The 26,197-nt window shown below is 42.2% G+C and overlaps 1 pseudogene across 1 annotated transcript; it reads left to right on the top strand.

Annotated features, from left to right (window-relative positions):
- The first annotated feature begins 1,124 nt into the window (after window positions 1–1,124).
- Window positions 1,125–2,655, top strand: LOC103257964 (annotated as a pseudogene). The gene has a single exon (XR_002481838.1). The product of XR_002481838.1 is annotated as an actin, cytoplasmic 2-like (transcript).
- Window positions 2,656–26,197: the final 23,542 nt, after the last annotated feature.

Raw genomic sequence — 26,197 nt, 5'->3', positions numbered from 1 at the left:
CTGTAAAATGGGAAAAATAATAATACTTTATGAATTTGCTGCAAAACTTACATATGATGATGCATGAAAAGTACTTTACACGGTGCTTGTAACAGAGTAAAATTTCAATTTTAGTAAATAGTATTTAATAAATAGTCAGTAGATAATAACTATTACTAAAATTGTATCCAAAGATAATATATTGTTATACAAATGATGATATGCCAAAATAATGTGAAATAATACAGTAAGTTGAAGTGGGTTTCTTTCAAGAGATTTACTGATAAGGAAGTCAATCTACGGTATAATTCGTAATTTAAGTGTATCTGTATTTTTCATATAAAGTGTGCACATTTGTGGGGGAGTGAACTTTATATTTTACTGAAACTTCAGGATTGTGAATGACAGTGTATGTCCAAGCTTCACTGCTGGGGACAGGAAAATCTTAACTGAATCTAGGAGGGAGCCCAGCTGAGCCTGACTAGGGAAAAGTAGGGAGTCTGCTTCCCCCAAGCAGTTGAAATCCTACTCTGAAAAATATCTTCTGGTTGCCCCACACTGATTTAGTCTGTGTGTGTATAGATGGTTGTGATTGCATATTTATGTGTGTGTGATGATGATGTGGGCAGGTGTATATATGTGTGTGTGTGTGTGTTTGTATGTAACCGTGTGTGTTTGAGTGTATGTATATATGTATATATGCGTCCCCTGCTGCATATGGATTTCCCAGAGAAACGTTTTCAGATTGTTCTTCTCTATCCTTGGTCTTGTTCAAAAAGCAGATTCAAAATCCAGATGACTGATTAGAGCTGAGAATGTCCTGAACTCTGAATGCATGAGAACACCATAAGGATTCATATGCACAGGACATGAGGAATTTGGTAACTTTAAGGACAGAGATCTTATCCTGTTCACTTTCAAATTACAAGCGCCTGGCCTAGGACCTAGTACATAGGAGGCCCAACAAATGGTTGCTGAATGAATGAATGAATGAATGAATTCATTAATTAACCAATTCATATCTTCCCAGCTTTGAGGAAAATACGTATATTTTGAACTGTACTAGAATGTACTTTCCTGGGTCTCACTCGCTGCTGCTCTGTGTTCTCCTGTGGCCCCTCCACCCCGCATCTCTGCTGATCGCAATGGAAGAAGAAATCGCCGCGTTCATCATTGACAATGGTTCTGGCATGTGCAAAGCTGACTTTGCAGGGGACAACACTCCCCGAGCTGTGTTCCCCTCTATTGTTGGGCGTCCCCGACACCAGAGCGTTATGGTGGGCATGGGTCAGAAGGACTCCTACGTGGGCGATGAGGCCCAGAACAAGCGAGGCATCCTGACTCTGAAGTATCCCATCGAGCATGGCATCGTCACCAACTGGGACAATATGGAGAAGATCTGGCACTACACGTTCTACAACGAACTGCGTGTGGCCCCCGAGGAGCACCCGGTGCTATTGACCGAGACCCCCCTGAACCCTAGGCCAACAGAGAGAAGATGACTCAGATCATGTTTGAGACCTTCAACACCCCGGCAATGTATGTGGCCATCCAGGCCGTGCTCTCCCTGTACGCGTCTGGGCGTACCACTGGTATGGTCATGGACTCTGGAGACGGGATCACCCACACGGTGCCCATCTACGATGGCTACGCCCCCTCCCCATGCCATCCTGCATCTGGACCTAGCTGGCCAGGACCTGACTGACTACCTCATGAAGATCCTCACGAAGCGCGGCTACAGCTTCATCACCACAGCTGAGCGAGAGATTTTGCATGACATCAAGGAGAAGCTGTGCTACGTTGTTCTGGACTTCGAGCAGGAGATGGCCACTGCCGCATCCTCTTCCTCCCTGGAGGAGAGCTACGAGCTGCCTGATGGCCAGCTGATCACCAGTGGCAACGAGCGTTTCCGGTGTTCAGAGGCGCTGTTCCAGCCCTCCTTCCAAGGCATGGAATCCTGTGGCATCCACAAGACCACCTTCAACTCCATCATGAGGTGTGACGTAGATATCCGCAAGGACCTGTACGCTAACACAGTGCTGTCTGGTGGCTCCACCATGTACCCGGACATTGCTGACAGGATGCAGAAGGAGATCACTGCCCTGGTGCCCAGAACCATGAAGATCAAGATCATTGCTCCCCCTGAGCTCAAGTACTCCATGAGGATCGGTGTCTCCATCCTGGCCTCCCTGTCCACCTTCCAGCAGATGTGGATCAGCAAGCAGGAGTACGATGAGTCGGGCCCCTCCACTGTCCACCGCAAATGCTTCCAAACAGACTGCAAGCAGATGCGTAGCATTTGCTGCATGAGTTAATTCATAAGTATAAATTTGCCCTGGCAAATGTATACACCTCATCCTAGACTCACGAAACTGGAATAAGCCTTTGAAAAGAAAGTTGTCCTTGAAGCTTGTATGATATCAGCAGCAGATCGTAGAACTTGTTGCTGATTTTTGACCTTGTATTCAAGTTAACTGTTCCCTTGGTATTTGTTTAATACCCTGTACATATCTTTGGTTTAAACCCTTAGTACACATGTGGCTCAGTCACTTCATGGCTGAAGTGAGAACATGCTTATGGAAGAGAAGTCTGTGATCTGTAAATCTGCGTGACCAAGAGTTTTGATCTGTGCAGGGTATTAATGTGTCAGAGCTGAGTATTCCCGGATTTCTCTAGAGATTGACAAGAGCTGAACAAGTTGTCATTTCTGTCTTGCCAGTTGGTCTAACAGGGTTGGAAAGGTCCCAGCCTTAGGACCAAGTTTCCTAACTGTTTTCCTGCCAGAACACCGTGGGTTGTTACTTGCATTGAGTTGGAAGTGGTTTGCATTTACACCTGTAAATTTATTCATCCTTTTAATTTATGTAAAGTTTTTGTACGCAATTCTTAATTCTTTAAGAGATGACAGCAGATTTTGGTTTTCTTCTGTTATGTGAGAACATTAGGCCCCAGCAATACGTCATTGTGTAAGGAAAAATAAAGTGCTACTGTTAAAAAAAAAAAAAAAGAATGGATGGGAACCAAGAACAGAAATGTTCAATAAATTTATTTAGTTAATTAATTTTTACCAATATTGATTAAAAGAAAGGTTCTTTTAACTATCTTCCTTAACTGAACTCATGATCACACATGGAAATGTCTTTTGGTAGTACCGACCCAGGCCAGAGGGTAGTCTGGCCATAGGAGTAAGGATACCCATGAAAGTGTGGCCAGATCTCACTCTCATAGCAAAAGACAGAATAAGAACAAAACTGTAATTTTTAAGTGCAGCTACCTGTCAAATGTCTATGGTTTCCCAGAGTTGTCAGGGAACGACTTCTCACTTGAACCAAGACACACTGAGTTGAGTACCACTTTCACAGATAAGATTAAAGAGACCTGCCCAAGTTTCTTCAGTTACTCAGTAGCATCATCAAGCCATGAATTTTGTTCTCTAATTCCATTTTCAGGAGTCTTTGTTAATACAGTGTTGAAAAGACCATATTTTAGTTTTGCTTGCCCTTCTCGGCTCAACTATAGGCAGATCCAGACTTCGGGAAGCACCCAGCTAAATGTGTCAGTTGTTCCCGTCCAAAGCTTTAAGCATTGAAAGAATATTTCATTGGTGGTTCTGATTCACCAGCCTTGAATGGCTGAATGGGTTTGGCCTGTTTGCACACAAGTGCAAAAGTCATTAGGGAATCCCAGTTCCAACACCACAGATTGTGTTGTAAGTACCAATGTCCACAAATGTTCTCCATTACTTATCTAGAATTTCAAAATCGTGCAACAAATGTAAGCTACAGAGAAGATTTAAAAAAAATAAGGGCAATGTCAGAGAGGAAAACAGAAAGAAAAAAAGACAATATTTTTCAAATATTTTCCCAACTGTCATTTTAATAATGGCCTAACAACAAAGTATGCTAATTTCCCTCCACAGATACCTGTAAATGCAAATGCAAAACAAATAGCAATTAATGTCTTGGCGTGAAAATCAAGCAAGTGGTATTAATTCTGCATCAGACCTGAGATTATGCACATTCAAAATCATGGTCTGTTTTCAGCAGCAAGAATGATAATCATAAAGAAATGGCAAGGAGAAGCTCTGGAACTAACAGAATCCACATAGCCATTCTTAATATGACCTCTCCCACCAAAATGCTTTAGCCCTTCGCATTCACTAATTCAATCAACCATGGATAAAAAATCTTCAAAAAATACTAATAATACAACAGCTAAAAATAATACAAATAAAAACTATACGGTATAACAACTATTTCTTTATCACACATTATATTAGGTATTAAAAGCAATCTGTATATAATTTAAAGTATACAGGAGGATGCACATATGAGGGACTTGAGTATTCACAGTCTTTGGTAACTGCAGGAGTTCTTGGAACCAATTCCCCACGGACACCAAATGATGACTCTATACACAAATACTCTCAAGGTTAGAAAACATAAACAACCAAGTCTCAAATTCTGAGCAAGTTTTACTAACTGTAGCATGAACAGAAACTGATGAAAATAAAGTCATTCTTAATGGCTCATATTGACTTCTAAAGCACAGCATCAAGGCTGGCTGGCACTGTCAAACCCTAGTTCACAAGCAGAGACCTGAGATCTTTTCTGAATAAAAAAACAGACTCTGAAGTATGCTCCAAGAGCTTCCTAAATCTGCCTCCATGAAACTACCAGGAATGGTTTTCTACTTCAGTTTAGAGACTATCATCTGACTACAACTCTGCAGTGGAGGGAAGTGGAAGCGATCCAAGGTGGGATATGAAGTTGGCATTAGGCTGACAAAGTCATAAAAAGAGGCCTGGAAGCTATGCTTCTTGGAGATTGTGAGGTTTCAGATATTACTTCTACAAAAGGAGAGAGAGAGAGAGAGAGAGAGAGAGAGACTATTTCAGAATATCCAGAAATAAATAATCTCGCACTCAAAGAAGCAGGGAACAAAAGATCCCATGACAGTCCAGCAAAGTGCACTGTAGACAACGTATAAAATAAAATAGAAATTCATCCACAGCTACACTGTTCAATATGATAGGCTCTACCTATGTGTGGCTATTTAAATGTAAATTAATTAAAATTAAAGATTTAGTTCCTAAGTTCATAACCATATTTCCAGGACACAGTAGCCACATGTAGCTAGTGGCTAGCATATTAGACAGCATAAATAGGGAACATCTCCACCATCATGGAAAGTTCTGTTAACAGCTCTGATCTGGAACCTGTGAACATAAACTAGATGATGGATATCTTTCCCTTATTCATCCTCCCTACTCTGCACCATGCCCCCATCCGCCATGGGATGTGGTAAAGGAATCCTTTTTCTCTGGTCTCTGGTTGACTTCAGCAACTGGAGGGCACTAGCAGGGCATTCTAGGGCAGGAGAATGAAGTAGAGTATTTGTCACTCTGGCTTCCTCCCTACTGATTATTGTGATTTAGATGTTTCTCTGTCAAACACCATAACTCTTGTCAGGCAGCTCTTCATAAAACTATTCTCTCTAGCTTCTGATAACACTTTCCTCCTCCCTTGACCCTTCAGGCTTAGGGTAAGTAAAGGTACCTCATGGACACTAAACTTGGGGTGTTGCATCATGCCTTTTGGGAAACCCTAAACGTTTCCACACCTTTGGAAACAATCCCTTAATAAATATTTTCTCAGTTACCATTATGAGAATGTCATCTGCCTCCCGAGAGTATCCTGATGGGTAAGCTCCTGCTGCTCTAACTTAAATTGTGTGACTTTATCAACGCAAACAGTGACAGTGGAATCTATAGTCCTCTGAGGGCAAACAATGGATTTAAAGATATCTCTCTTTATGTTACACTGATTTAAAAGAGGAGAATAGCACAGGGGTTGGCAAAGTTTTTCATGAAAGACCAAATAGCAATATTTTAGGTTTTGTGGGCCATACAGTCTCTATTGTAATTACACTGTGGTATGTACAAGCAGCCATGGACAATACATATATAGAGATGAATGAGTGTGGTTGTGTTCCAATAAAACTTTATTTATAAAAACAAAGAATGGGCTGAATTTGTTCTATAGACTGTAGTTTGTTCAAAGTTGTGAAGAAAAAGCATGCCTCTAAATTTGTTTAGTAAAAAAATAGAAGACACTACATATATATATACACACACACACACACACACACATATATACACACACATACATATATTTATGTTTTATATATATATACATATATATGAAGACTCAGTTCCTAAGTTTACAAGCCATATTTCCAGTACTCAATACACACACACACACACACACACACACAAACACACACATATATCTATGTATATGTATGTAGTTCTCAATAAATTGCAAGGATTCTAGGGGAGAAAAGGAGACCAAAAAAATGAGACAAAATACAAAAACAAAATGCAGGCTAAGGTGAAAAAAGTCTAACTGAGATATCAAAGAAGACAGAGAAACAATTAAAGCGTTCTTAGAATTATGGCTTGCATTAGAAGTAATAAAAGGCAGAACTTTTTCAGAGAAATAACAAATTTGAAATGTATCTTTAAGAATCTAGAGTTGAAAATAATGAGCAAACAGGTGGCATATATAAAGAATTAAGAAAGATGATCCAGGCCGGTCTCGGTGGCTCAGCCTGTAATCACAGCACTTTGGGAGGTTGAGGTGAGTGGATTGCTTGAGTCTGCAGGTTCGAGACCCGCCCAGGCAACTTGGCGAAACCTCATCTTTACAATAAATCAAAAAAAATTAGTCGGGCATGGTAGCACGCGCCTGTAGTTCCACCTAGTTGGAAGGGTGAGGCGGAAGGATCACCGGAGACCAGCAGGTCCAGGCTGTGGTGGCCGGGAGCGTGCCACCGCACTCCAGTCAGGCGACAGAGTGAGACTCCAACTCAAAAAGAAAAGAAAGACGATTCAATTTATTAAAAAAAAGACTAGTGTTCCTTTAAAAAGTCTCTGAAAAATTGAGGATATTTTTGAGCTTAAAAAAATCTAAAATTGCAAAACAAATAGTATATGCTGCACCAAGCATAATTGATTTATTTTAAAACTCCACAGCTTGATAGTAAGGAAAAAATAAATTATAAGTAGTCCAGGCAGAAAACAAAACAAAGCAAAGCAAAAGTAATAAGAAACACATTGTTTGTAAAAGATTAAAAAGAAAAAAGTCAGACTGAGTTGACCTCAGAACTCTCCTTGATGAAAAAGTGAAAATAAACAAAATGGCCCACAATGTGGAAATGGTTAGGTGTACTTACAGTACAACCAGATGTTAGAATATTATGCAACTATCTAAAACAATAAAAAGGCAACGTTATTAATAATGAGTCTGAAAAATACTTAGAAGAAAATGTGTAGAAAGAAAATTCGACATGAAAATATATATAACATGTATGTATATGTATTAACACATCTATTGTATTTCTTTTTAGTCTTTCATCTACCTGTATATATAGGTAGAAAAATACCATGAGTACTATTTGCACTTTCACCACTCACAATTTCATTTTCCAAAAAAAGTATGAAATGGTAATATTATGTACACAGTACAGTTAAGGAGACTAAGGATCAGAGATTCATGAGTTTGTCCAGTCATCCAGATACATTCATGAAGTCAGAGACTGAGCTCTGGGTGAAAGGAGATAACTGAAAGAATAGGAAAAACCTGAGTCCTGTGAGCAGCCAAGGCCCCAGGGACTTGGTGCTACCAGCAATAGTAGGGCTAGACGAATGGAACAAGTTTTCCCTTACCCAGCACAGCTGTGAAATGTCCCTTCAGAATGTCAACAGTGACTCGTTCCCCTCTAACTGGGATCTTACCTCTGGAGAGCTTGGAAGAGCCTATCAAATTCAATGGAAACCCAGGACTGGCTAACTTGAAGGATAACTGATGTTTTACCAATGTGTTTGGATATAAATTTAATGTTGTAACCTCCTACATCTCTGTTCTAATTCTCAGTTAGAAAAACCCTAGGAAGAATGTTACTGTCTCTGGCTCCAGAAAAACAGATCAGGAGAAAAGCTACAAAGATCATACACAACTCTGAAATGTCTACTCTCTTCAGAAGGAATAGTTTATAAAGTCAAATTTTGATGCTGGATTTGCTAATAGATTTAAGCCTTTGGGAAACTTTAAAAGCATCCAAAAAGAAAAGTGAAAGATTAAAAGGAGATACCTCTGCCCAAAAGGAGAACAGTAAAGAAGAATGTATTTGTTCCAGACTCTGGACTTTCAAATTCTTCATGATATGAGAAACTGTATTCAACTGTTCATTGACTCATTCATTTACCCTAAACATCTTTATAAAGCATCAGGCACAGTGTAGGACTCACAGGATACAAAAAGACATCAAAATGTTGTCCCTGTTTCCAGGAACCAATAGTCTGGAAAGCTGGGGATGGGGATGCTTAAAAAGAGAGAATCACATAACCCACTGTGTGGTTTAAAAAGCTCATTCTGGGAAACATACAAATGGTAGACCATTCTTGTGTTATAAAGCCATTTGTGTGTTTAAATTTCAAAAAAAATCCAAAGTAGTGTTATACACATATGTAAACATATACAGACATGAATTGAATACATTTTCATATTTATGATGTCTGGTTGCTTTGGGGGAAGGAAAAATATTTAAAAGAATTAGAACACAACAGACTTTACATCTGTCTTGGAAAATGCCTTTCTTAAAAAGAAGATTCAAAATAAATACAACACACAAGGAACACACATTGCATGACTGCATTTATGTGAGGCTCACAAGTAGGTAAACAACTCTACGCTGTAGACTCACAATAATGGTTATCTTTGATGAATGGCATGAGAGATAGCAAGAAGGGATTAAAAGTAAGATTAGTAGACTGGGCGTGGTGGCTCACGCCTATAATCCCAGTACTTTGGGAGACCAAGGTGAGAGGATTCCTGAACCCACAGGTTCTAGGCCAGCCTGGACAACTTAGTGAGACCTCATCTCTACAATAAATCAAAAAATTAGCTGGGCGTGGTGGCACGTGTCTGTAATTCCAGCTACTTGGACGGCTGAGGAAGAAGGGTCACCTGAGTCCAGCAGGTCGAGGCTGCAGTGGCCTTGAGCAAGCCACTGTCCTCCAGCCTGGGCAACAAAGTGAGACTCCAGCTCAAACAAAAAGAGAGGCTAGTAATGTTCTGTTTTTTTTTGTAGTGCTGGTTATGTGACTAGGTTCACTCTGTGAAAATTCAACAGCTATACAACTATGATATGTACACTTTTCCACGTGTGCTATTTCAGTAAAGAGTAGATAGAATAGGGGGGATTGTTGACGTTTGTTGATTTGGAGTGCTAAATATGTGGGTGTTAGCTATAATATCTCTGCACTTTTCTGTCTTTTTAAACTTTTTTCTAGTAATGTAAAAAAATATATAGAAAAGATTACTCTAGCAGCCCTGTATAAGGGTTAGAGGGCTGGAATAAACAGACCACCTAGGAAGCCATTGCAAGAGCCAAAGTTAGAGAAAATGAGACTGGAAGTAGGAGAATAACAACAGGGAAGGAGGTAAAGGTGAAGAATCTACGGGACCTTGTGGCCATGGGCCATTCCTCTGGTCCCTCTAGGGACTTTGAGCAACCCATCTGCATGGGGTGAGATTGGCCCTGCAATCCCCTTCTCCACTACCTCCCTTTAGCCTGTCCTCCCCTGATCCTGAGCCCCTAGTCAGTCATTCCCCCAGACCCTTTAATTGGTTTCAACACTAGACTGGAGATTCCCTGGGAGGGGTAATCTATTATTGAACTAGACATAATCAGCATGATTAGTTTGCCTGATTAGCACGCTCTCATTTCCCATTATCACCTACCAGGGAGGAGGTCACACAGGGCTTTGACAGCAGGTAGGCAAAGACTAAGGACCTGATACTGTGGGCAGGAGTGGGAAGCACTGTAGGGAGTGACTCTGAATGACATGGGGCACCACGCCCACAGTAGCACCTGTCCAAAAGGAACTATAGAAGGAACAAAGAAATAGGAAGGCCAGTCCTCACCACCAACACTGAAAATACCCACCCAATGGTGCTTTGTGGGTCTATGCACAGCCCAAAGAAATGCCCACGAGTTGGGAACACTTCTCTGAACCCCACAGTCGAAGGGCTTCTGTTTCCTCTCCTTTTATAAGAGCAGTAAGAGCCTTGGCACTTGCTATTTCTGTCTTCAACCCCTTACTCCTCCCATCCTGTGGAAAGAGAAATGATTGATCTGCTTGGTGAGTGAAAAGGGTTTTTCAACCACTGCACCATATTCACCAGGGCCCAGTGCTGTTATTTGGAATCATGAGGGTCTCTATCAATCTGTGTCCTCTACCCTTGTTGGTATTCCTATCTTTAGTGAGCCTACTTCTCAGCATTCTCTATGTCAGCGATCTCCAAACTTTTGGCATCAGGAACTGGTTTCACAAAAGACAATTTTTCCGCAGATTGGGGGTGGGGATCATCAGGCATTAGATTCCCATAAGGAGCCGCGAACTAGGTCCCTTGCATACGCAGTTCACGATAGGGTTCATGCTCCTTTGAGACTGTAATGCTGCCCTGATCTGAAAGGAGGCAGAGCTCAGATGGTAATGCCAGCGATAGGAAGTGGCTGTAAATACAGATGAAGCTTTGCTCGCTCACCCACCCCTCATCTCCTGCTGTGAGGCCTGGTTCCTAACAGGACACTGACAGGTACCCAAGGTTTCCTGTCTGCGGCCCAGGGTTTGGAGACCGCCGATCTATGTGGCCAGCCTGTGGAAGCAGTTACCTGCCTCTAGCAGGCCAAAAGGGCCTGTGCTCTCTTTACTTCACCTTCTATTCCTGCAACTCATTAATAACTTCATCCAGTCCAGCACTAGAGGCTTGGGGAGAGGAAAAGCAAATCCTCTTTGGCCTAATATTACCTGTGATATTTTTCCCATTTATGCCTTCCTGTACCTCTATCCCCTGTGTGTGCTTTTAGTGTACTTCCCACTGAAGACAAAGGATATTTCCCTGCCCCACTGAAGTTGGCATTGTCCGTAGAATTTGCTCTGGCCAAAGGAAAGTGGGTAGAAGTGACAGTGTTCCAAATCCAAGCCTTGTGTTGGGAGGCAGTACCTGTTTCCGTTCTTAAGCATCTGCTCTGCTTCTCCCATTACGATGGAAAGAGCATGCTCCAGTTGGCCCACCTGTCCCTGGAGAAGGACAGACATTGAGACATGTGAACCAGGGCTCTACCCAACATTTAGCTTAGATTCAAGTCAGCCTAAATCAACTAACCTGCAGGTAGATGAGCAAGAATAAATGATTGCCTCTTCAAGACACTGAGTTTAGGAGTAGTTTTTCATGTAGTATCATTGCACCAATAATGCTACATTATTATATGATGGCTCATACCCCATCATCCTTTGTTCTTCAATTCAGTAGAGAAAACACTAATCTGGGATATAATGCTAATATTTTGCCTAGTTTGGCTGAAATCTCTGTGTTTTTACTCTATCAGCCAAATCCATGGAGATAAATTTCAGTGTGTGGTAGGATTCGTGCACTGGTCAAGTCTAGGGTAACCATATGTTCCAGTGGGCCTGAACATTCCTGATTTACACCTATTATCTCAACATAATTAATAATAGCACCTTTCTCTTCAAAAGCACATCCTGGTTTGGATTATTAAATTACAGTTACCCTAGCTAAACCCAACAAGATTCAACATAAACCATATTTCCCCTACAATAACCATAAGCACCTCTTTGTTGTCAGTAAATACTCCAGAATTTGTTTAAAGCCATGCTCTGGAAGGCAGGAGACCTGGACAGTGATTCTCATGGCAGCAGGTAAGGTAAAAACAATTCTTCTAAATGCAGTCTATCTGTATAAGGTTTTGTAAAAGTGCTATGGGGTATTTTCTGAGAAATAAACTCCTTAATATGACTTCATAGTAAGAGTTCTATTTCCATTATTCTCAGGAGTCCTAGGAAAGAAAAATATGCCCCCTGGCAGTGTTCCATAAAACTAATGATGTGGGGGAATACGTGAATAATTGCCTGAATCGCCCGGTTACATATCTGTTAGGAAATCTCTTGGCAATATAAGGAAGGGGCTCAGGACACTTAAATTGGAGTCAAGTGAAATAAACTCCTGCTGCATCAGCTAGACAATCTTGTAGATCAAGGGAACTATGGCAACCCTCTCTATAGCTTGGAAAGATTGGGCCTCCAAGTATTCTAGGTTCACAGCAACAGGGCCACAGAGTGAGGAACGAAGCAAGGAATAAATAGGCATGTTCAAGACATTATAGAAAGAAGCAAAGGGAGCAGTGCCTGAAACAAGACTACCAGCTACAGGTCAAGTCTACCAGCTACAACTCAGGCCAGGGTTCCACATTTAAGTTCTAAGTGATGGAGGGGCTAGGTGTGGTACCTGGGGGTTGTACCTGGGGTCTTGGCACGATAAAACAGTTACAGACATCTTCCCCAATTAGAGGGCATTGTGTCTGCGTCTTGCTGGGTCAAGAATCAGTCCCCAGTCATCGACAGTCCAAAGGCCACAGGTGACAGTAAATAGGAAGGAACACCTGAAAATAAAATGCTTGAAAGAATTTTAAAAATGGCATCTCCTATCCCCATTCCAGTATGTGGTTCAGTAGTAATTAATTTCCTGAACCATGAGACCCGATGGTTATCTGTAGAAAACACCACAAGATAATCTTTATCATCAATTGGAGAAAATCTGGCAATGCTTTAATACACCTTTGAAGTTTGCATAATTAATATATTCTACCAATATTTATTGAGTACTATTCCTGTGCCAAACACTGCCTGAGGTACTGGAAATGTGGCAGAGATTAAAGAGACATTGTCCCTGCCTTCATGGAACTTAGTTGCACATTACAATCACTTGGAGAGTTTTAATAAAGTACCAACCCCTGGGCCCAGAATTACCAGAAACTTTACAGTTGAAAACCACTTGACTAGTGGATGGATAGGTAAATGAATGAATGAATGAATTTTTATTGTGTAGTTATTCTTTGTGTAGTATTGATGTTGTGCTTCATAATATTGTACTTCCAAACTTAAATAAAGCCTTTTTGAGAATGTTAGGTGACAAAATGTAAAAATACAAAAAGCACAGAGAAGTTCAGTGTACTGAAAAATATGGTAAGCTCAATTATTTTCTTATCCACTCCATTCTCAGCCACCAGAAAAGGACTGATATTCATAGCATCAGAGACTATCCAAGAGAATACAGTCATCTCTTGGTATCCTTGGGGATTTGCTCCAGGACCCCTAAAGATACCAAATTCCCATGAGATGAAATGGCATAGTATTTGCATATTACCTATTCTCATCTTCCAATATACTTTAAATCATCTCTAAATTACTTATAATATCTAATAAAATATAAACTCTATCTAAATAGTTGTCATGCTGTATTGTTTTGGGGACTAAAAAAAACACACAAAAAAAGTCCATATATATTCAATACAGACTCAGACACCTTTTTTTTAAAATAGTCTCAGTCTGCAGTTGGCTGAATCTACAGATGCGAAACCCACAGATGCAGAGGGCTGACTGTGTTTTAGATTATTCTTTCAGGGTCATATGGAGATTTGGATAAAAGTCATTGAATTTGAGCAAAGTACACAACCTGTTTGCATAACCCAGGACACCAGTCCTGCCCTTTACCTCCAGGTGTATGGTGAGGATGTGCATTCATGTCAACACAACTTTTTAAATTGCTTTTCTTCCTCCTTCTCACCCATGTGCCTTCAAAGTAAACTGAAGAAGTATTTCAATGAAACCATAAACCTCTCAGTCTCCCAAGGTGTACATGTGGACCCCATGTCAATTTTCTCTCCCACACTGCACCTGAATTCTTTCAATCCATTGACCCTGTTGGCCAAACCAGATACCTCAGAGTCACCCATTAGTACATCCTCTCTCAAACCCCCAGCCCTAGGTAGTCCTTCCTTCTAAATATCACACATTCTTCCAGTTCTTTCAGCTCCCAGCCTATGTACTTTGATCCAGGTCTCTACCACAGCTCCCCTAGGTTGAAGGAGAACATCCTCTCTGCTTCTCGGCCTGGGTTCTTCCTTTTAAATCCACCCTAACACAGCAACCAGAGTGATCTTTCTGAAACACATATTTTCCTTTGTTGGACCTCTTGGAAGCACATCAGTGGCTTCATGCCATCTTCAGAGTTAAATCCGAACTTTTGTATGAAGCTCTGCACAATTCAGCCTCTGCTTGCTCTCCCAGCCTCATCTCACCACTCCCTGCTTCTCACTCTAGGCATACCTCCAATCAATAGGCCTCCTCTTCCAGCCTCGGGTACTGGATTGCCCACTTCATCCTAGTCCTTTCTTTACCTAAGCACCATTCCTTCATTCCACCGGACTTGGTGAGGCATTCCACCATATTCTCCAATACGGTATCTCAAAGGCCCCCTCTCGCTCTCATCCTCGAGTCTGAAAGATCAATCTTGTTTGTGACTGAGTTTCCAAAGCCTAGTTCAGTTCCTGACTTAAAGTAGTTTTGGGGAAAAAACTTTTGATTGTTAAACAAACCTATGAGCTGAAGACGATTGTTTATTAATTCAATGTATATTAACTGAGGGCCCCTGTGTGTGGGGCACAGTTCTTACTGTGTGATATGCATCAGTAAAAAACACAACTGACTGAAAGTAACTCATGACTATAATCCCAACATTTGGCGAGGCCAAGGCAGGAGAATCACTTGAACCCAGGAGTCTGAAGTTTGCAACGAGCTATGATCACACCACTGCACTCCAACCTGGACAACAGAGTGACACCTTGTCTCCAAACACACACACACACACACACACACAATCCCTGCCCTGGTGGCGCTTACCTTTCAGATGAAGGAAGAAATTTACATATTTAACAATCATTTATTGAGCACAGAATCATAGCACACGCAAAGAAGATGTGATGGCCTGGCCACACATGTGCGTGGGAGGTCAGTGCTAAAATTTTTTCCTTGGTTTTGGTTTCTACCTTAGTGAAAAATGTGTTATTGCCTTAGTGTTACAGTCCTGGAAATTCCCAGTGTCCCCTTTTTCTGCTCACTGGTTCTCTGTAGCACAGTTCACCATCTAATATAAAGAACAACACAATGTTTGTGCTCAGTCAAGGCTGGTGGAACACATACGTGGTTGAGATCTCCCAGAGCTCATTCAATAAACATGCAAACAGCTAAGAAGACGAGCTTTATGATCAGCCTGTTCAAAGCAAAAGAGAGGAGAAAGAAACAATTTTTCTGGGTTTGCAAAGTTCAGAGAACCAGGAGCAGTGACTCATCTTTATGATCTAGAACAGAAGTCTGAGCACCGCAGTCTGTCTCAGGTGTTTGTTTGTTTGTTTTTGAGTTGGAGTCTCACTCTGTTGCCCAGACTGGAGTGCAGTGGCCGCTCCACCGTAACCTGACCTGCTGGGCTCTGGCGATCCTTCCTCCTCAGCCTTCCAAGTAGCCGGAACTACAGGCGCACACTACCACGCCTGGCTAATTTTTTGATTTATTGTAGAGATGAGGTCTCGCCTGCCCAGGCGGGTCTCGAACGCGCGGGCTCAGGCAATCCACTCACCTCAGCCTCCCAAGGGCACGGGATGACAGGCTGAGCCACCAAGACCGGCGTCAGGTTTTAATGTAAGGTTATTTACATAGATGCCTAATTATCATGTCTCAATATGGTGTGAGGGGGAAACAAGCGTTTTTCTACTCTCTGTTAGCCTTAAAGATCTGAGGGTAATAAATTGTTAGTTTTATTCTTAATTGGTACATGCTTCTTCCAATTTCTTTTCTTTAAAAAAATCAATACATGGTTTGTGAGACCTTTAACGGAGAATAAAGAACTGTGACTAGACTTTTTCTCTATTATTGAGATAATCAGTCAGCATTTATCCTTTAAAGGGGCCTTGAGTAAGGCAGACCCATGGCCAGGTTTTTGCAGAAGTAACTACCAGGCCACCATTAGAGTTAAAATGATATGAAAGGTATAACCGTGTCAGGCTACGCCTGATAAAAGCCAGTGTCTCTTTTGCAAATCGTGGGCTGTGGGTCTGGTCGGGCGGGGCAGGGCTCCCAGCATCTTGGAAAGGTTGTGCCCAACCACTGCCCACTGCTCTGGCCCAGCTCCTGCCCCCACTGAGCTTCGGGAAGTGACTGCTGCTCTTCCCAGCGAGTCTGACCAGAGGCAGAGGCCGTTGGTAACCTTAACCCCACGTGGGTAGGCCCTCATCAGAGCCTCTCTCAACCCTAAAATTAACTGGCAAGTTTTTGGAGGGGGAGGTGGACAGAAAAGTGTGGGACCACGTCTGCTATTTGGAGCTGAAAGCTGGCTCCTTGGGCCTGAAAAACTGTAATTGTTGGACGAGCCCAGGCATGTGTACAAGAGCTTCCCTACCTCAGTCTGCAAGTCAGGCACCCTGGGAGTGTCAAACGGGTACATGCAATGTCCCTCACAATTAAGAATACGGTGTGTGTGAGCAGTCCCAGGATGCTGGTGGGCAGAGTATGAAATTAACCAGTAACCAAGTAAGTGACTGAGGCTGAGTTCAGATAAAGCCCTGCATGCAAATCTAGCTCACATTCCCTGTGCACCTCATTGTGCCTATGTATACCAGACAATGTGCCTCAATTTAACCTCTGCAAAACTGTCTGATATGATCATTTATTCTCATTTTGTATATAAGGAAGTAAAGGCTCAGAGAAGTTAATTAACTTTTCCAAGACCACACAGCTAAATGCAGGGCTAAGATTCACAATCACTCTGTGTTATGTCTCATGTTATCTTTATTATACCAAACATCACAAGCAAAGAAAGTAGTATGATGGAATGGTAAAGAGCATGGGCTTTATAGCAAACTGCCTAGGTTCAAATCCTGACTCTGCCACTTACTAGCTATGTGGCTTTGGGCAAGCTACTTAATCTCTCTACCAATTTTCTCATCTGGGAAAGGGACAGTAGTTGTATATTTATCACTGAGAGATTAGGAGAATGTAAATGTGTCAATATTTGTCAAGTACTTAAGAAACTCCCTGGCATATAATAAGACTAAATACATGTTTCATGTTTATTGAATAGATAAATGAAGAAAGGAATTTTTTCATTTTCACCACTCAAAAGCTCATTTTCTAATCCCTGGACTCAGAAGTTGCCATAAGTTTCCTAACATTATGGTGTCTACAAAGTGCTTTTGCTGCAATGACCTCATCTTACTGTCACGACAGCTGTCCAGAGAAGAAAGGAAGATTATACCCATGTAACAGAAGTATACACTGAGGTCTGACCACATGAGGACTTTTCCAAGGTCATTTCGCATGTGAATCAAGGAGCAAGGACTCCAACTCTATCTTTCTGACCTTGAATCTGTGCTACACACACACACTCTAAACAGAAGCATGAGCTTGTGAGTTCATGAATGAAAACTTGGCATTGTATCCAAAAGAAGAAGGGACAAACTGCCTCTGCCGTTTTACCCTGGCTTATTGGTCACATGTGCTCCAGGGAAATTCCTCAACCCTCCCCATAAGTCAGGAACTCCTGGTTCCAACACTGCTGTGAATTGTCCATTACACCTCTCCTCTGTAGTCAAAAGATGGAAGATTCTCTAGAGTTCATGCATCCTTAACCACTTGTACCAAAGACAATGCAGTGTTCTCTTTTTGCACACAGAACAAACAAAACTTCAAGAGTGCCAGTGATTTACTCAAGTCACATGAGTTCAGTGAGTAGGGAACTGCATCAAGAGACCTAGCTTCCAGTTAATTTTACTAACCTTATATATATTGCCCAATATGTGTGCTCAACCCCCCTGGTTCCCTGTTTTTTGTGCAATCAGTGACCTAAGTTCTAAGGAAGTTAGGGTAGGGCTAGGGGGGGGAGACAGGGAAAAGCAAAAGAAAACAAAATGTTCTCAGTTTGGTTTGAAAGAAGGGCGAGGAAGCTAGATCCAGATGGAGTAGGTACTGGGGAAATCAAGGAAGTTGAGGTCCTTGGAAAGAATTGAAAATCTGTGTTTTCGGAACGTAAAAATATGGCTGGTGGGAATGCTCACAGAGGCCCGGAAGAAACCAGCAACACTTGAACTCAGGAATCAACATGAGTGTCTTCTTGCTGGTTGGTGACCCAAAATAAGGTGTGCAGTATTTAAGATCAATACCATTTATATGATGGAGAAACTGAGGAGCAAGAAGTTGTGTGAGTTCTAGAGTCCTTCCCAAACCTTTAGATCCCAGGACAAGGAATACGGGATTGATTCTGCTACCTGCTCCCACTGGTGGACGTCTAAGCTCCCTTCCCCCATGGTAGGTCAGGACAGGCTGTGTGACCCACACTTGCTCCTCGAGGGATTGACAATAAAAATGCCTACATTTTAAATGCATGCAAGCTACAATTTTCTGATTGTAAAATCAATAGAGACTTATTTGAAAAGAACCTGGATCTGCTGGTATATGCACATACTTTCTTCTGCAATGAATCAAAGGATTTATTACCTATGTGCTCATTTGGGAGGGCTGTGGATGAGAAGGAAGACTTTGGATTTTGTTTTTGTACTGTTTTAAATTAAGAACTAAGCTCATGTGTCTGTGTGAGTGTGTGTGTGTGTGTGTGTGTGTGCGCGCGCGCGCGCATGCATACACACACATAAAAGAGAGAGGAAAAGGAATATGTTAATAATGATATACATTATATAATTTGAAAACTAAAGAAAAAAATTAATCACCAGTAATCGCACCACTCATCCTTTTAGTATATGTCCTTAATGCTAAAATAATGAAGATATTCTATAACTGAATTCTACTTTTTTTAATTTATCCTTGTTTTTTATTTATACCATGAATAATTTTATATGTCACCAAATGTTATTCAGAAGCATTTTCAAAAAGCTATATAGGAGAGTTTTCAGAAAATATAATTTTTTTAAATCTATAAAAACTCGTGTTCACTGAGTGTTTCCCAAATGTTCCTGCCTCACACCGTCTCAATGGTGAGGATCAGATGGGACGGAACACACACGGTGACAGATAGTGTAACCAGATAGGTTGATGCCAGAGACGAGGGGCTCAACCACTTTACTTCTACATGTAGCGTGATTTCTTTAACCTACCTTCTTTTGTAGAATATTTATATTGTTACCAATCTTCACTCATTAATAACCCTAAGATGAACATCTTTATCCATAGATCTTTATGTCTCTGAATCTTTCCTCAAGTGGACACTCTTCATAAGAGTGTTGTTTGACTCATAAGAACAAAACTTTTTAGACGCTTCATACATTTCCCTAAAGAACCTACCTAAAGAGCATTTGAGAGGGTAAAAATTAGATGTTCTTTTTATGCTTTCTTATGGTTTATTTCATTACAATTGAGGTGACCTTCCAGTTTATTAGCCATTTACATTTCTTAGTAGTCAACTTATTGTTTTATAATAACTCACCTGACTGACACTGTAAGAAATTGATGTTTCTTTAGTGTACATGTGGGAAGTCTCTTTAAAAATCAGCAACATTCTTGTCTGGAGAATTGAATCATCATTTTTTAGTATGCAGATGCACTGTGAGTGAGGGTTCCAGAAGGAAAGAGATGTGTACTCAACAGGGATAACTGAGAAAAGTATTGAAGGGAGCATTTACAAGGGTGTGAGCAGAGTTAAGGAGACCCAAAAGAGTTGATGTGACATCCTGGGGCTAGCCGTACTGGGGAGCCATTACCTCCCCTCCATTTAAAAGGCAGCAAACAGTTTCAGGATCCTGGAGACAGCAGCTGTGATTGTCAGAGAGGTGCACTCAGTAGGGCAGAATGCAGCCAACCCTCGAGGGGAATGCTCTGGTCTCCTTCATCCCTTCCACCTAGGCTGCAGGGTAAAATGACTATGCCACTTCCCTTGGGTCTCGTGGTAAAGCAATAACATCTGAGAAAGGAAACCATTAAAGTCTCTATTTTGAGGGGAAAAAAAAAACAACCTCCAGACAGACTCACAGGAGACCTAAACGGCAATTTAGGACCAAAGTTTTAGCTCTGATTAGCCTTACTTCTTGTGTGCCCTTTCCTGCCTTAAAGCCCTTCAAGGAAGGTGCTGTCTGGTGGAAGGTGGAACTCAGGTTCTCCACAACACCATTTTCAGGAAGAGCAAGTCACTTTAATGGTCTTTGTGCAAACACCCCACCCCGTGGCCCCCTCAAATCACCTCCGAGTGCTCTAGATAGGGGCTGCCATCAATCCCTGATAACAGAGACCCAAGGGAAATGGCATAGTGACTCCACTCTGCACCCTGAGGCTGCTTCTCCCAGCATGTAGGAATGTCTTTTGCTGCTGCAGAATGAGTCTCCCTGAGCCCACAGAAGGGATAACGGAGATCAGGTACCACACACGACCAATGTTAACCTGGGGGCCTGTACCCCAACTCTTTAAAAGGACAAAAGGCAGCCTGTGTAACAATAATGGTGTTAATGGGTTTAAACCTAGAGTCAGATATTGAGCCAACCATTTAATCTTCACAATAACCCAATTAGGTAGGGACTATTTTTATCCACATTTTATGGATAAAATATGGGTGAGCAAATAAACCACAGCGAGGAGCAAGGTTACAACTCACTCAAGTTCACCCTGATGAACTCAGCTAGTGAGATGTGAAAGCCAAGTGGGTCTGACTCCAAACCCTCCACATCAGCCATTGCTGTGCCTCACTCTGATGGAAATGGTATGGGCCTAGGATGGAATCTTGGTTTGGCCTCACACCATTATAATTATTATTATTATTATTATTATTATTATTATTATTATTTTCTATTTCAATACCTTTAGGGGTATGCTGGTGAAATCTGGGCTTTCAGTGCACCTATCACCTGAATGGTATACGTTTTATCCAATAAATAATTTTTCATTCCCCATCCCCATCTCTCTCTCCCCCATTCTGAGATGCTAATGTCCATTTTCCCACTCTGTATGTGCCTGTGTACTCATAGCTTAGCACCTCCTTATAAGTGAGAACATGAGGTATTTGATTTTTCCATTCCTGCATTACTTTACTTAGAATAATGGCCTCCAGTTTCATCTAAGTTGCTGCAGAGGACATTATTTCATTCTTCTTTATAGTTAAGTAGTATTCCATGATGTGTGTGTATATGTGTGTGTGCGTATATGTTTATATTTGTGGGTATATACAACAATTTTTTTTACATTTTTTAGACCACTTATCAGTTGATGGTCATTTAGGTTGATTCTACATCTTCGCTTTATTTATTTATTTATTTTTTTAATTGTGCTGCAATAGCTATATGAGTGTAGGTGTCTTTTTGATATAATGACTTCTTTTCCTTTGGGTAGATACCCAGTAGTGGGATTGCTGGATCAAATGATCGTTCTATGTTTAGTTCTATGAGAAATCTCCATACTGTTTTACATAGAGGTTGTGCTAACTTACACTCCTACCAACAGTGTGTAAGTGTTCTTTTTTCACTGCATCCAACATCTATTGTTTCTTGACTTTTTAATAATTGGCTTGGCCTCAAATTATTTTATGTCTCTGAGTCTCAGACCCCTCTTCTATTAAAACAATTAATTTTTTGAAAGCCATTGATGCCATTAATGGCCCCAGATGTTGTCAAGATCATAGGTACTCCCTGTATTTCCTCATCATCACATGACAATAGTTTATTTCTTGGGGGTCTCTGCTGCACATGGCTCATCCAAGAGGACTTCCCTGCTGACCCCATGCAAAAGAGTAAGGCCTTACCTCCTTACCTCACCTTTGACACTCTCTCACTCCTTACTCTATTCATTTTTTCACAACACTTACCACTAACTGGCCATGCCATGTGTGTGCATACATGTAGAATATGTGTGGAGTGCATGTGTGCAGCATGCATGTGGAGTGTGTGTGCATTATGTGTGTGTACATATGTGCACTTTTTTATTTGTTCATGGTCTGACATCCCCTCTACACATTGAGCACTACAAAAGCAGGGACCTTGACTGTCTTGTCTACCACCAAATCCCCAGCACCAAGAACGGCACTGATATAAATTGGATATCTGTCTTCTCCAAATCTCATGCTGAAATTTGATCTCCAGTGTTGGAGGTGGGGCAGGTAGGAGGTGTCTGGGTTATTGCTATGGACCCCACCCCACCCCACGAAGTGTTTGCTGCTGTCCTTTGAGTAAAGAATGAGTTCTTGCTCTGCGAGTTTTTGCAAGAACTGATTATTGAAAAGAGCCTGGCACCTTCCACCGCTCTTCCATCTTTCTCTTTCACCATGTGATACCAGCTCTCTTTTGCCTTCCACCACGAGAGGAAATTTCCCAAGTCCTCGCCAGAAGCAAACTCAGAGGCCAGACTTCTTGTACAGTCTGCAGAACCATGAGTCAAGCAAACCTCTTTTCTTTATAAACTACCCAGCCTAAGGTATTCCTTTGTAGCAAACAGAATAAGACAGGCATCTTGGGAAGTACTCAACAAATATTTGAAAAATCAATAAACAAACACATGAATGGATAGTGAATATGAACACGAACTATATAGTACGTGGCACATTCTAGTCACAAAATGTATTTATAAAATTTATTTTATTTGAATCTGAATCCCAGGTGACCTATGATAAGAGTTAAGATAAAAGTTTAAGAATTTAGCCCAATCTTAAACAAATGACAGGCGTTAGTACATAGAGATGAAGGGAGTAGAAATATTCCAATAACTTTTTTGAGAGGAGTTACAACAATTGAGTGCAAATTTAAATTATAGGTATCCTGCTAGCCAAGGCAAGGAAGTAAACCAGATGAGATACCACAATTCTATTATCTGTAGAAAGCAGCATGCTGTTGCCCAACCCTAATGTCTCATCAAATGCCTCAGGTGAGCAGGAAGGTATTATGACTCCCACTTGGCCTCTGCAGAAAGAAACAATACAGTATTTAACCTTTATTCCATGCCGTCAACTCAGACCACTGTTTCTTCTTTCCCTATTCATATTCCTATCAACTACTTTTTTAGCAGGAAAATGCCTGGCTTCCATCGTTTTCCCTTCTATAGCAGAGGGGCTGCATATGATGGGATTCATGCCCATTTCCTGGGTAGGCCAGTCACTCCTGGCAGGAGTCGGTTTACAAATGTAGCATGCCTCTTCAAGAGTGCGAGGACTCTGAAGGAGACATAGCTTGGGAACACTCTAGAATTGAAAGACAAGAAACACTGCAACCAGAGCAAGCCCCCAAAGGCAGGAGCCATCTCTCCTAGGAAACAGCAAACTCACTCAAATTAGAAGCCTCCGTGAGGTGGATGTGAATGCTGATTGCTCTCTTAAGCTTAGAAGATGGGGGGCAGCCATAAGCCAGGGTGTGGGCTGCCCAGAAGCTGAGAAGAGGTAAGAGCAAAAGCTCCAACCACGTGTTACTGTCCTGCCTCTAGGAGGCGCCCCAGTGCAGTGGAAGGACCTTCAAGCCCACCAAGCCTGGATTAAATTCCATTCCCCCACCCCTCCACCATTAACCACATGACCTTGAACCTCTCTATGCATGGAACCTCTCTACACATGGAACCTTCCATCTGCAGAAGGAAACTGCTAGTCTTCCCTGAGTCTCCTAGGGGTTAGAAATACAAGTCTGAGTCTGACTGCCTGGATTTGACTCCTAGCTTACTGCTAGGGTGTCCTTGAGCAAGCACCTTTGTGTATCTGTCTTGATTTTCTCTTCTATTAAATGAGCATAGAAATAAGACCTACGTCTATGACCGTATGACTATGGTAAAGACAATATATACTTAAGGATAAGGTGCTACTGTTTGGGGTTTCCAATATTTTGGGCTTACTGTGAAGTCAAAGAATATGTGAAGACCTAGCACAGTGCCTAATACTTAGGGTTTGCATCTCTTTCTCGGGGAAAGTCAGACCCTGAGTTTAAGCCCATTTCGGGGGTGGGAGTGAGGTCTCTTTTGCAAATCCCAGAAGGGGTCCCTGGGACACTGAGATGAGGAATTCCAGGCCAAGGCTTTTCCTTGGATGTGGCGGTGAGAAGAGAGTCTCTGGGAAGGGGCTGGCCAGCGCCTGCCCCCCAGGGAGTCATAGGAGCAGAAATAGGAAGCCCCGGGCTGGTATTTACAGTAACTCCTCAGCCCCTGACCACATTGTCTTGTCTGTGGTGCATTTATTTTGAGGACAAGCACTGAAGTCATTGCTGCCCGAAAGTGCTCCAGGCAGGCCCGCCTGCCTCTGCTTTCCCAGGAAAGCCCTGAGACGAGGGAACCAGACCCACAGGCCAGCCCAGAGGTGCCCTGAGTCTGGCAGGCTGACCGCAGGCAAGGATCAGGCCCCTGCCCAGGAACAGACCCAGGCTCCCCAAGAGACTTTAAGAAGTGCTCCCAGCAGGAAGCTCTGAGGGGGAGGCAGAGGGAGGGGCAGCCCCGCCAGCCCCGCCCCACCACCCACTCCCTCATTGTCATCTCACTTTCCTTTTCCTCCTAGGTGGCCTCCGCCCGCCTTCCCAGCTATCGATGCTCTTCTTTCTCCCCTTTTCTTATAACTCAGCGAGAAAAAGGGGAAGCCTCTCCCCAGTCTTGATGAGCAAAAACCCAGGGTTCCAGACCTGGGTTTAGGCCTAGGCAGGCCTCTGGTAACTGGCCCCTGGCTGAAGGGCAGGCAGCCCTGAAATGGCTGCCTTGGTTCCCCACACCTTTGCTGAGCAGGAGCCACTGAGCTTCCCTGGAGGCAGGCCTAACGCTCCACCTGCCACAGGAGGCCTGATTTCTTCAGACTGTCCTTCCTGGAAGTTTCCCTGGCCAGAGCCTCTTCTTCCTGCTCTGGCATACTACTGGAATGGGGCACTCCCTAACCCACATGCCCATCCTACCCTGTCTCCCAAGGCCAAAGAGCCCTGCGTTACAGTTGCCAGCTCTGCCACATTCTCACAGTGCAACCTTAGCTTCCCAGTTGCAAAATGCAGAGGTTGAATAGGGCCCTGGCTCACACCTTTTTTTTTTTAAATCTTTAAAGAAAACCTTCCACAGAGCCCAGCTTTGTACTGCAGGCCTTTTTTGAAAGTAAGTGGAGACCCGCAGCCACATCTGCTCGCCAGCATCCCTTCCCTTTTCCCAAAACCAACTCCATGGAAGCCCTTAGGCTTCCATAGACAGTTGTGCAGGTTATGCACTGCACAACCTTAGGATGTACAGTACACACTGAAGACTATGAGGATGGCTCCCCCTAGAGTTGTCCAGGACCAAATATTGTGGCCCCATTCTTAGAGTTTCATGAAGCAGAATTTTAAAACCACTAGATTTGATCATCACTTGAAGGCTTAGAGATCTAACACTCTTCTGTCATGCTGGCATTCATCCAGTACTTCACTAACTCTAAGGTGCGAGTTCACAAGGGCTTAATCCACTAACATTCTTAGAGCATCTGGGTATTCACTAGACACAAAAGCTGTTTAGTTCTCAGGTTTAAGGTGCGTAGGTGGAGAATTCTGGGCATTGTCTAAGGCAGGAAAAATCTGGTAAGGTCCAGGAATCTTCCTCATGTCTGACAATTTATTCCAGCACAGCAACTGCCCTGCCTGTCTGTAACTGGTGATTTCTTGGAGCCAAGAATTATGCCTCTTGGGCATTTTGACCTCCCTAAAAGACACGTGCCATTGTGGCTGAATGAGGTAAAGAAGAAAACTCAGACTACCCTCACCTACTTTTAGCCAGAAATTATGTTAGCAGTGTGACAAATGTCACCTCATTTATTTTCACAACTACCCTTCAGGGTTGTTATTATCATCTCTGGGAAACAAGTTATTGTGAGGCTGAGACCATCTAAGCATATTGTCTGAAGAGACAGAGCAATTAGACACAAACTCATGATTTGAATCCATGTTTCTGTACACCCAAAGACAGTCTTTGCCCCCATTAGATAGAATTCCATCTATGTTCTGGGTATCAGAATCCTCTGAGGAGTTTATCAAAATGTGCATTTCACCCGAAATCTGAATTTCTAGGAGTGAGTCCCAGAAATTTCTATTTAATCCCACCAAGGGATTCTCGTATATATACTGGTTTAGAAACTAATGTTTTGGAAGGTAAATTGGTGTTTGGTAGTAGAAATAATCTCACAGTCTCACACAGCCCACTTTCCATGTCTTTATTTATGAATTCTCCTCTGCCTAGAAGGATGTTTTCTCTTCTATCTTTGAAGGCTGGATTCTAATTTAACCCTCTGCAGGAAGACTTCCTGGAGTGCTTATTCAGCATGTGGTTTCTCCTCTATTT

This window comes from Carlito syrichta, unplaced genomic scaffold (assembly GCF_000164805.1).
Source record: "Carlito syrichta isolate Samal-C Ts95f unplaced genomic scaffold, Tarsius_syrichta-2.0.1 Scaffold301916, whole genome shotgun sequence".
NCBI classification, from domain to species: Eukaryota; Metazoa; Chordata; class Mammalia; order Primates; family Tarsiidae; genus Carlito; species Carlito syrichta.
Note: the sequence above shows the minus strand (reverse complement) of the source record. Positions and strands in the feature narration are given on the sequence as shown.